At 40.8% G+C, this 11,728-nt stretch overlaps 1 pseudogene; it reads left to right on the top strand.

Annotated features, from left to right (window-relative positions):
- Positions 1-512: 512 nt before the first annotated feature.
- On the top strand, positions 513-1,371 carry LOC132348558 (small ribosomal subunit protein uS5-like; annotated as a pseudogene).
- Positions 1,372-11,728: the final 10,357 nt, after the last annotated feature.

Here is an 11,728-nt window from a genome sequence, read left to right as displayed (position 1 = left end):
CGTGTGGAGCACGATTCCTAATTCTTATTTTTACATTTATTTAATGCCTGTCTCTACCATCAGACGGAAAGCTGGTTCTCACCATGGACAACCCAGCTTGTGCAAAATGAACACTTATTAGGTGAACATATGACTTAATCTCAATAGCTTCATTTTAGGGACTTGGGGGAAAAGAAGATGAAATTCCTAGAAATCCTCAGGAATTTCCCATAAGTCGTTCTATGCTTTTTATAACGCTATTATGTGTTTTTTTTTAAACAATAACAGATGACCATCATGATAAAAAGTGAATAATTTTTTTCACTGTTAGGGTTATAGGAGATGGCGTAGAGGTTTTCTGTAACAAAAATGCATTATCATGCATTTTTAGGAACTGATATATTGTGCCAAGATTAGATATTTCAATAATATGTAAGAGTTCCTGATACAGGCATTTCATCATAGAAATCATCAGCAAAAATAAATTTCAAATAAAAATCACTGTTAGCTCTTCTTCTCCATAAAAACACCAAATGGCGGATGATGCCAGTGCCGCCGATGGGCCCGGAGGTCCCGGGGGCCCCGGAATGGGAGGCGGCGGTGGCTTCCATGGAGGCTTTGGCAGCGGCGTCCGGGGCCGGGGCTGAAAGCCATGGAGCTCTCGGAGGCGAGGCCGAGGACAAGGAGTGGCTCCCCGTCACTAAGCTGGGCCGCCTGGTCAAGGACATGAAGATCAAGTCCCTGGAGGAGATCTGTCTCTTGTCTCTGCACATCAAGGAACCTGAGATCATTGACTTTTTCTTGGGGGCATCCCTCAAGGATGAGGTTTTGAAGATCATGCCTGTGCAAAAGCAGGCCCGTGCTGGCCAGCGGACCAGGTTCAAGGCATTTGTCGCCATCGGGGATTACAACGGACACGTTGGTTTGGGTGTGAAGTGCTCTAAGGAGGTAGCCACTGCCATCCGTGGGGCCATCGTTCTCGCCAAGCTCTCCATCGTCCCTGTGCAGCAAGGCTCCTGGGGGAACAAGATGGGTAAGCACCATACCGTCCCTTGCAAGGTGACTGGCCGCTGTGGCTCTGTGCTGGTGTGCCTCATCCCTGCCCCCAGGGGCACTGGCGTCATCTCAGCCCCTGTGCCCAAGAAGCTACTGATGATGGCTGGAATTGACGACCGCTACACCTCTGCCAGGGGCTGCACCGCTATGCTGGGCAACTTCGCCAAGACCACTTTCGATGCCATTTCCAAGACCTACAGTTATCTCACTCCTGATCTCTGGAAAGAGACGGTGTTCACCAAGTCTCCGTATCAGGAATTCACTGACCATCTTGTAAAGACCCATATCAGAGTTTCCATGCAGAGGACCCAGGCTCCAGCTGTAGCTACAACATAGTTTTCTATGAGAAAAATAAAGTGAATGAAGCCAGTTTAAAAAAAAAAAAACACTTTTAAAATGGAAAGATAATTCCTCAGATGTTTAATATTTTAAAATTATCATTCTTAAGTTGAAACTCTAAAACGCAAGACATTCAGTGCCCAATCCAATATCCTGATCTTTCTTTTGTGACAAAATGGTCCAGACATGGAAAAATGCCTTTCCTTTTGCATTGTCATTGGTCAAATTGTTAAGGAAGAGACCAAACACATCTTGGGTTGGTTTTAACACCAAAAGTTGGGTGTTAGGGCTCATGTTGTTTCATATATGTGCCCCTTCCCTTTTTTAAAAAAATTTATTTATTTTATTTTATTTTTATTCTTGGGTGCATTGGGTCTTTGTTACTGCGTGTGGGCCCTCTCTAGTTGCGGCGAGCGGGGGCTACTCTTCGTTGCAGTGTGCGGGCTTTTCACTGCAGTGGCTTCTCTTGTTGTGGAGCACGGGCTCTAGGTACGCAGGCTTCAGTAGTTGTGGCTCACAGGCTCTAGAGTGCAGGCTCAGTAGTTGTGGCGCACAGGCTTAGTTGCTCTGCGGCATGTGGGATCTTCCCAGTCCGGGGCTCGAACCCATGTCCCCGGCATTGGCAGGCAGATTCTTAACCACTGCACCACCAGGGAAGCCCGCCCTTTCCCTTCTTAAGGATGAATCATCCTATCTATCTATCATCTATCTATCTATCTATCTATCATCTATCATCTATCCATATCTATTTTTCTGTCTTTCTATCTGTCTCTATATATCTATCCAAGTATGTTTTGTCTTTCAAACCTCTGTAGCCTGCAGTGAATATTCAAACCCTGGAATACACAAGTGCACATTATTGGATAGTATTTGAATAATGCAGTGTTTATAGCTCCTAGCAAGATTCACAGCCCTACGAAGAATTACACGTTGAAATGGACAATTTAACGACTTATTTTGCTTCCAAAATTTGCTATTTCCTGGAACACCACTCATAGTATTTGCATACACTATGCATGTAAACTCATTAGTGCTTATTTTACTTTCAAGAATGACTTACCATGAGCAGCAGAAAGGGCCGTGAACACACCCTTGTAGCGGGGCAAGAACAGCCAGCAAGACTGACTGATTTGTTCATAACCACTTTTCTCCTATGCACTCCTGTCCACGTTCCAGAAAGTTTACTCTTTGATTTTACATGCCAGTGTTTCCTGCTCTTGCTCTTCACCGATGTCAGTGGATCCTTCAGTAATGTCTCTATGCCAGGAAGTTATTCCCACATGGAAACCCTAAGCCATACATGGCATGGGACCGACAGCAGTGGACCGAAGTATGTCCTTGAGACTAACTACATCAGATTCCATATAGCTCATGCCTCCTACGTGATAAGCGCCCAATGCTTATGGTAGGTGACATTGTATAAATTTTGCAAATAGGGAAATTGAGGCTCACAGGAAACTTGCCCAAGGTCACAAAGCTATAGAATGACAGAATTGGGTTCAATACTTTACTATACTACCTGTCATCCCTTCAAGCTTCGGCATTTATATTTCCTTAAATTTCTATGTTTTTATTTCTGTCTGGAGTGCGTGAATACTTATTTCTTTTGGCAATGCTACCACTGCTCTTATTATGTATTTTTAAATTATTTAGGGAATGCTTAAAATGCACTGTGCCAAATATTTTCTACATTCACATGTAGAAAATGTAATCCTTCCAATAACACTCTGATGCCAGAACTCTTATTATCTCCATTTAACCAAAGAGGAAACTGAGGCTCTGAGATGCCTTCCCAAAGTCTCTTGATAAGTTACAAAGCTGATTAACGAAAGCAGTTCTGTCTCGTTCCAAATCTTATGGGTTTTTTTTTTTAATATATAAATTTATTTATTTATTTATTTATTTTTGGCTGCATTGGGTCTTCGTTGCTGCTCGCAGGCTTTCTCTAGTTGCGGCGAGCAGGGGCTACTCTTGGTTGCAGTAGGCAGGCTTCTCAGGCTTCTCATTGCGGTGGCTTCTCTTGTTGCAGAGCATGGACTCTAAGTGCGCAGGCTTCAGTAGTTGTGGCTCCTGGGCTCTAGAGCGCAGGCTCAGTAGTTGTGGCGCACGGGCTTAGTTGCTCCTCGGCATGTGCGGAGCACAGGCTCTAAGTGCACGGGCTTCAGTAGTTGTGGCACACAGGCTTCAGTAGTTGCGGCTCGTGGGCTCTAGAGCGCACGCTCAGTAGTTGTGGCACACGGGCTTAGTGGCTCTGCGGCATGTCGGATCTTCCCGGACCAGGGCTCGAACCCGTGTCCCCTGCATTGGCAGGCGGATTCTTAACCACTGCACCACCAGGGAAACCCCCAAGTCTTACGTTCTTAAACACAACAACACATCACTTCCTGCAATCAGGAAATGATACCAGCTGTATCCTGGAAGTAGGTGGAGTGACATTTGACTCAGAGAAGGGGACTTCTGTAAGTTTCCAGGTGTGAGATTTGGGGTGGGGATGGTGGCCTGGGGGAGTGAATGCAGTGAATGGCCAAATGGTCCTGGGATGCTAGAGCTGGGAGGTCTTCTAGAGACCATGTAGGTTACGGAACAGAGGGAGAGGCTAAGGCACTCAGGGCTGCAGAAGCTAAGAATGTTTTAGCCCTCTGTGCTAGGCGGCTCTGAGCACTTCCCAGAAATTTACTCATGTAATCTTCACAACAGTCTCAGTTACAAATGAGAAAACTAGGCACAGGGAGATTAACTAGCTTGTCCAAAGTCATTCAACAAGGATGTGACAAAGAAATGCGGGAACGAGTGTCTCTGCCCTGTCCAGCCCCATCTCTGGGGTCTTCTTCCCTCTGTGTGCCTTGAGTGAGGGGTGCAGTTTTACCGCAAAAGATAATTCTTGACAATCCAGCTGCAGGATCAACTTATTTTTAGGGGAAGGGAGGAGTAGGGAATGATTAGTGACCTTAGTTCTTTCTCTTACAGATTCTTAAACTCAAGTCACGAGTATTTGCCCTGGATGGGCTGGGGGTTTGGTGGGCACAAAGATTTCATTTAGGACATTCATTTTTATTTTTCTTGGAGAGATTGTGAGGGCAGGTGACAGACTCATTTCTGCAATCCCAGGTTAAAACTAAAATCTGAAGCAAATGTTCACCCTAGTGCCAGGCACCTAAAGTGCTTTTAGACCCAGAGACACAAGCGTATCATTGTGCTATTATTTGCAGAAGTGTTCAGCTCAGCTGTGAAGGGATTGTTTCATTCAGTTCTGTTTAAAATCATGTAGGCAGGAACTAAAAAAGCATTTGGCTCAGGGAGAGAGGACTTTTAGTAATTTACACCCTTCCATTATTATAAGGCTCGTGTGTGTGTGTGTGTGTGTGTGTGTGTGTGTGTGTGTGTGTTGTATATGCCTCCCATTCCTTTTGGCAAGTAATGCGTTTAATTAATCTACGTGGAGTTTTAGTACAACATAGTTGATTAGCATAGTAGACGCAGCGCCTTTTTAATATAACAAATCTACTGAGAAATATCCTTAGCTAATGAGCTGCATCATTTTGGGAAAGTTTGTCTTATAACTAATGTATGAAAATAACACTGTATTTTTTATGGTGCGTGCTCAGAGCCAAATAAGTCATCCTGGGTATGAATAGAGTTCTAAATCTTCTACAATCTGTACCCACCCCCCCGGTCTATTTTTTTTTTTTAACTTTTGTGGGTTGATTTCTATATGATTTCTTGGCAAAGAGGTAGAGCCAGAGCAGACTTATCAACTTTCAGTAAAGGTTTGTTGTAGGTCATGTGAAGGCAGAAGGAATATTTACGACAGACAAGCTATGTGAATTGTCTTCAACCCCTTTGTAAATTTGGGGTAGAGTTCACTTATATTCCAGCAAGAGTACCCATTGATGGGCACAACTTCTAGCCCTCTTCCCCAGACTAAGAAAGGATGACTCTGCCAGCTTCAACAGGGAATCTCTTTCACTACAGTCCCGTCACAGAAATGACATTCTGACCTTCTGACTTAGTCTTCCTTGACTTATGTTGTGGTTACATTCTGTAAGTTGAAAACCTCAAAAGTCAAAAATGCATTTAAGGGACTTCCCTGGGATCCCACATGCCACGCAGCAACTAAGCCTGTGCGTCACAACTACTGAGCCCATGCACCACAACTACTGAAGCCCACGCGCCTAGAGCCCGTGCTCTGCAACAAGAGAAGCCACCACAATGAGAAGCCTGTGCACCGCAACGAAGAGTAGCCCCTGCTCGCCGCAACTAAAGAAAGCCCGTGCACAGCAATGGAGACCCAGTGCAGCCACAAATAAATAAAAATAAATAAATCTATAGAAATTATTTTAAAGAAAAGAAAGTATGCATAAAAGTGGTTAATATAGAGAATTAAAAAAAAATACATTTAATACACCTAACCTACTGAACACCATAGCTTAGCCTAGCCTACCATAACCATGCTCAGAACACTTACATTGGCCTACAGTTGGGCAAAATCATCTAACACAAAGCGTACTTTGTAGTAAAGTGTTGAATATCTCATGGAACTTACTGAATGCTGTACTGAAAGTGGAAACCAGAATGGTTGTATGGGTACAGCATGGTTGTAAGGGTAGTGGTTGTTTACCCTTGAGATCTCATGGCTGACTGGAAGCTGGGGCTCACTGCCACTGCCCACCATCGCACGAGAAAATCGGACTACATGTCGCTCGCCGGGGAAAAGATCTAAATTCAAAATTTGAAATATGATTTCTACTGAATGCACATTGCTTTTGCACCATCATAAAGTCGAAAAATGCTGGGTCTAACCATTGTAAGTTGGGAACTGTATTTCATTATTCTAAGCACCGACCACATTGTTCAGACCTTCAGCTAGAATAAGAGATGAGAATGTGAACCAATGCTCAGAAATTCCATTTTGATTCTTCTGAGGGTTGATGACCTGTAGAACATTGAAATGCCTCTTAAATATATACCAAGGTCTTTTTTTTTGAAGTATAATTTATACAAAGTGAAATGCACAGTTTGTGATCATACAGATCAACCACATTTGACAAATTCACATACCTGTATAACCCATATGCCTATAAAGATATAAATATGCTCATCCTTCCAGAAGTTCTCATATTTGTTTTAATTTGCATTTCTCTCGTAATTAATGACGTTCAACACTTTCTCTTGAGTTGATTGAACTTTGGTATACCTTCTTTTGTGACGTATATGATTAAATCTGTTGTCCATTTTAAAAAATTGGGTTGTATGAGCTTTTTCTTTTTAATGTATTCAGCATGTAAGTTCTTTGTCGCATATATTTATTATGAATATTTTATCCCATTCTACATTTTGCCTATTTATGATATGTTTAGCACCCTTTGATAAACAGACATTTAAAATTTTGATCAGGTTCTGTTTTTTTTCTTTTATAGTTAGTATTTCTGTGTTCTAAGAAATCATTGCTTACTGCAAGGTCATGAAGATATTCTCTTATGTTTTCTTCTAGAATATTGTTTTAGCTTTTGGTATAAGTCTGTGATCTAGCTCAACCAATAAGAGTGGGGGGGTGGTGAAGATTTTTGTTTTGTTTAATATCAGGGGTTGTTGAAAACACTCTTTCTTATTGAATTGCTTTGTCACCTGTGTCAAAAACCATTTGTTCATATATGTATTTTTAGACTTTCTATTTTATTCTGTTGGTCTGTATATCTTATCTTCTTACTGTCAATTTATGGTAGGTCTTGAATCCAATTAGAGTATATCCTTTAACTTTTTTTTCCTCTGAATTGTTCTTATTCAAAATTGTTCAAGTTCTTCTTAGTCTTTTGCATTTCAATATACATTTAGAATCATCATGTCAGTTTCTACAAAATGTCTTTATGGATATTGAAAAATATTATGCTGAATCTGTAAATAAATGCAGAAATAATTGACATCTTAGTACTATTGAGTCTTTTAATACATGAGCATTGTATAGTTTCCATATTTTAAGTCTTCTATAATCCTTCTTAGCAATATCTTACAGTTTTTGGTGCATGTCTTTTGTTAAGTTTATAAGTATTTTATATTTTGCATGATTTTGTAAATGATATTTTTCCCAATTGCTCTTTGCTAGTTTTCAGGGATACAATTGATTTTTTTTATATATAAATTTATTTATTTATTTTTAGCTCTGTTGGGTCTTCGTTTCTGTGCGAGGGCTTTCTCTAGTTGCAGCGAGCGGGGGCCCCTCTTCATCGCGGTGCGCGGGCCTCTCACTATCGCGGCCTCTCTTGTTGCGGAGCACAGGCTCCAGACGCGCAGGCTCAGTAGTTGTGGCTCACGGGCCCAGTTGCTCTGCGGCATGTGGGATCTTCCCAGACCAGGACTCGAACCCGTGTCCCCTGCATTGGCAGGCAGATTCTCAACCACTGCACCACCAGGGAAGCCCTACAATTGATTTTTGTATATTAATTTTATCTTTTACAACTTGCTAAATTTACTTGTTTATTCTAGAATTTATTTTTTTTTGTAGAATCCTTTAGGTTTTTTACATGCAAAATCCTGTCATCTGTGAGTAGAGTTTTACTTCTTCCTTTCAAACTTTATAACTTTTATTTTATTTTATTTTATTACACTTGTTAGGACCGCTAATGCAATATTGAATAGAAGTGGTGAAAGCAGACATCCTTTTTTATGGCCTAATCTTTGGAAGGAAGCGTTGAATTTTCACTGTAGCTTCAATATTAGTTGCAGATTTTTTTGGTGAGATATTTGTTATCATTTATCAAGTCACACAAGCTACCAAGATTGCCAGTACAAATGTTGACATACTTGCTTGAGAAATGCAGGGACACCAGAAGGCAGTTTCCCATCATCAACCGACATTAGACAACCTCCTGGCATCTACGGGAGACACATGCAAACGTCATCAGTGATGATTGCTTTGCGTACATTCCCAGAAAACTTTCTGATATCTTTTTTGTTGAATCAAACCATCTGTGAAGCCAACCAGAACATTTGTCAAATGAACAACATGGTCTTGGCTTCTTGGACTCATGGATCAGCTTTAGGTGGCTGAGGACGGGATATTTTTTCCTGGATAGTCCCAAGAGGGCTATAGTCCTGGATGTGCATTTTTTTTCCCCAAGGGCTAGGGATCTTTTTTTTTTTTTCTTTTTCTCCTGCTAGAAATAGCCCTCATCAAGTGTATTCCATCATGATTAATTAAGATCAACAGTATTGCCCTGTCCAAACAGATGATCCAAGCTATGATTAAGGAATTAAAGATCAAAGAACAAACAGCCCCTTCAACCAACTCTGGTCTGTTCCTGAGTCCTATACATCCCTGTAACCTTGTTTTCTCTCCTAACCCATTTAGTCAACAATGAAATGTGTTAAACTTAACCAAGAGGAGAACTGTAAAACAAAATAGGCACAATAGAGCATGTCCAGTTCCCCTTGACTTTGACCCTTGAATCTTTTCTCCTCCTTATTTTTTCCACCTCTCCTCTTCCTGAACTTGACTGACAGATCTCAAGGCTTGCAATCTCTTTAATGCACTGTTGGATAGTTATCAGAATGGGATCACTAACACTCTTGCACAAGAGGCATGATAAAATAGAAGAGTCTCTAACTTTTCCAAACATACCTTTACAGAAGTTAAAGGTGAAAACTGTTACATGTCCAATCTGTTCCTGAAGTCATGTACCCCTCCCTTGTCCTCACCCTATAGAATTCCAACCTTGCCTTGAGTTACCAAGTTCAGATGGTCCCTGAAGCATATTAGCCGAGTCAAGTCTTTTGCTCTATTTGAGTCACTTAAGCTATTTTCCTTTCAATAGTTCAAAGTTGAGAATTTAACAGTGTGTAAGAATTTACCCTGTAGGCAAAAGAAATTGGGCATATGGGTGAAAGTAAGCCTTGGAATATTTGGTGAATTAAGTTATTTGGTACAACTGAATCCTGGGACTCATGAGAGAGGAAGAAGGGGTTAAATGGGGCCAGGTTTTTAAGAGGCATGAGTACCATATCGGACTTTTAATTGTAGGTGCTTCATTAAAAAATTATTGAATGAATGAATATTTATAAGACAAAGACTGGAGAGTGTCATCTGGTATAACTTATAATGTTCCTTTGGAAGAAATCTTAGTCACCAAGAGCTTTGCTTATTTAATTAATTTACTTGCATATTTCTTTATTTTATTCTTAATAGCTAAATTAGATTTGAGAAAATGGTCAAGACATTAGAAGCTGAACACAATATCCAGTTTGAGTCTGATTTGTAGAATATGGCAATTGATTGGACTGTAGGAGTTTTGGAAATTATTTAGATTGAGTTTCAGTTCAATCGTATCTACTTTGTGTGAGAAATCTCTCAATGTCACTCAACACACACACACACACACACACACACACACACACACACACACACATTCACACAGATTTTTGGTTATATTTATCCATCAGTAAAATAGCAGATATCTTTGGGCAATTCAAAGTAATTTGGAAAATGTGTGCTTCTTATTCTTAATTTTGACTCAGGTCTCTATCAAAGTCTCATCAAAATGGGTTCTGAGAAGTAGATTCTTTTTCTCCCCACTTTAAAAAAAATTCTTTTTCATTATGGTTTATTACAGGATACTGAATATAGTTCCCTGTGCTATACAGTAGGACCTTGTTGTTCATCTATTATATATATACCGGTTTACATCTGCTAACCCTAAACTCCCAATCCAATCCTCCTCCACCCCCTTCCCCTTGGCAACCACCCATCTGTTCTCTATGTCTGTGAGTCTGTTTTTGTTTCAAACACAGGTTCATTTGTGTCATATTTAGATTCCATATATGAGTGATATCATATGGTATTTGTTTTTCTCTTTCTGACTTAACTTTGCTTAGTATGATCATCTCCAGGTCCATCCATGTAGCTGCAAATGGCATTATTTCATTCTTTTTTATGGCTGAGTAGGATTCCATTGTATATATGTACCACATCTTTATCCATTCATCTGTCAGTGGACCCTTAGGTTGTTTCCATGTCTCGGCTACTGTAAATAGTGCTGCTATGAACATAGGGGTGCATGTATCTTTTTGAATTATAGTTTTGTCTGGATATATGCCCATGAGTGGGATTGCTGGATCATATGGCAACTCTATTTTTAGTTTTTTGAGGGACCTCCATACTGTTCTCTATAGTGGCTGCACCAATTTACATTCCCACCAACAGTATAGGAGCATTCTCTTTCTGAGAAGTGGATTCTTTTATCATGTGAGTTCTCCAGAGAATTTTTTCTCTCTCCTGATAATAATAATGGCTAAAGGATACAGTTCTGTGTCAAGCACAACCTACCTTTCCCTAGGCAGGGTCTCATTTCTTTCTCTAAACAACCTTATGAGGTATGTTTCATTACTCTGCCCATTGTTCAGATAAGGAAACTGAGTTTCATAGAGGCAAGTGGCAGATCAGATGTGGTGAGTTTATGTAGATGATTTTTATCCTCATTGGTCAGCTGGACGTTAAGCAGTCAGTGTCATACTACTGGGGCATCAGCCAAGGAGAGAGGTTCAGAAAAATGTATGGCCCTGGGATTTAAGGAGAGTGCCTCAAGGTGAGACATGAAAGCGGTACAAGAGACACGCATAGCTCTTCAAGTTCACGGTGTTTTACTCTGTCCACACTCCCACCTACCCAACCCACGCTACATCTCAAATACTCTCATTCTCAAGCAGAGACATGGATTTGATTACATTGGTTCTGAAATGCCCCCAGGCTTTCAATGAAGTCTTTCTTTTTTTTTTTTTAACAACAATATATACATTTTTTTTCTTTTTCCCCGTTACATTTGGAAATCTGTTAGTAGAGAAACATTGTCCCAGTGGAGAGCCATGCCAGGGGGTCAGAAAAATGTACATATCTGTTGAGTTAGATCACTCAAAAGTCCTGAACCTGCCCTTTCCCCCTCTGAAGGCAAGAATGTCAAGACCATCTTCTTCCTGCAGGAGCCCTTTCCCCCCAAACCCACCAAATTCATCAGGCTGTAGAAAGTACCTGGAACAAGAATAATCATGATGGCAATAACAACGATAGGCTTTCTTGTACCCCGGATGCGTGAGAAGCATAGCGCTATGGATTTTACTTATTGTATCATTTACTTCTCTTCATAGCCTGTGGCGGGGTGTGGTTTCATTTATCCCATTTTTATCATATGAGGAAACTTTGGTTCCTGAATGTCAGGTGACATCCCTAGGGTCACCCAGAGATATAATGGGAGACCCAGGCTTCGATACCAGATCAGTCAGACTCCGAGCAAGTGCCATGGACCCTGATAAGATTACAAATCCGGTTATCATCTCGCAGGTGTTATGAAATTGGTACTTGTAGAAAATA

The sequence above is a fragment of the Balaenoptera ricei genome, chromosome 15 (genome assembly GCF_028023285.1).
Source record: "Balaenoptera ricei isolate mBalRic1 chromosome 15, mBalRic1.hap2, whole genome shotgun sequence".
Lineage (NCBI taxonomy): Eukaryota > Metazoa > Chordata > Mammalia > Artiodactyla > Balaenopteridae > Balaenoptera > Balaenoptera ricei.
Note: the sequence above shows the minus strand (reverse complement) of the source record. Positions and strands in the feature narration are given on the sequence as shown.